Below are 925 nucleotides of genomic sequence, written 5' to 3'. Positions count from 1 at the left end.
AGATGAGTGGTGATGATGAAGGGAGACAGAGGGATTAAATAGTTCATTTTTTTATGAGTACCTCAAGCTTTTTGCTTTTTTTTTTTTAGCACCACCTGGGGGCATTTCCCAACTTTCCCCACCCTCACACCCACCCACACACACTGTTCTTTCTGTCCTGCCAAGGAAGCAGAGTCATTTCAAAGTTCTGTTCATTTAGTTCTTAAACTAACAACAAGGTGAACTTCCCAAAGTCTCAGACAATTTGCTCTGATTTGCTAAACTCTAGCGACTGTTCTGAAAAGAGCCAAAGTAGCAGGAGTTTACAGTCAAGTAATAAGACTAACAATAATAGTAAGCAGAGGTTTAAATCAGCCAATTCATTCTAGATATTTCTGAGCAGTTCTGTGACCTTCCTATGGGTATCTCCATTTCTGTTTCATATCTTGGGATCTGTTTATTTGTGACCTGGCCCCCTTCCTCTGGGAAGCTTCTGCAGCAGTCCTCAGAGAAAAGCAGAGAGAGACAGAGAGAGACAGAGAGAGAAAGAGAGAGAGAGAGAGAGAGAGAGAGAGTTTTCACCTCAAAAACACATAACCTAGGATTCAACCAATTTATTAGAGGGACATGCTGCTCTCTGACCTAGCTGCAACTTCCCTAGATGTGTTCTGACAGATTGGCTTGGGGTCTGCTCCCACCCTGTTTCTTCCTATTAATTTAATGGTAAGCAGAGCCAGAAATATGGAAAAAGCAATGAAAGAAGAGAGGAGGGGGGGGTGAATGGGAAAAGAGACAGAGAGGGATGAGAGGAGGAGAGAAAGAAAGAAGGAAAGGGGAAGAAGGGGGAGGGGAGAAGGGAAAGGAAAAGGGGGAAGGGGAGAGAAGAAAGGGAAAGACAGAGAGAGAGAATATTTCATACACACTCACAAGCACATGTACTTAGCCA

The 925-nt window shown here is 43.5% G+C and overlaps 1 protein-coding gene across 1 annotated transcript in view; it reads right to left on the bottom strand.

Moving 5' to 3' along the window:
- The window catches only part of DPF3 (double PHD fingers 3), a 241,970-nt gene that overhangs the window by 210,438 nt on the left and 30,607 nt on the right, over positions 1-925 (bottom strand). The window lies entirely within an intron of this gene.

This window comes from Vombatus ursinus, unplaced genomic scaffold (genome assembly GCF_900497805.2).
Source record: "Vombatus ursinus unplaced genomic scaffold, bare-nosed wombat genome assembly UNPS02014945.1, whole genome shotgun sequence".
In the NCBI taxonomy this organism is placed as follows: Eukaryota; Metazoa; Chordata; class Mammalia; order Diprotodontia; family Vombatidae; genus Vombatus; species Vombatus ursinus.
This window is presented reverse-complemented; position numbering and strand designations above follow the sequence as displayed.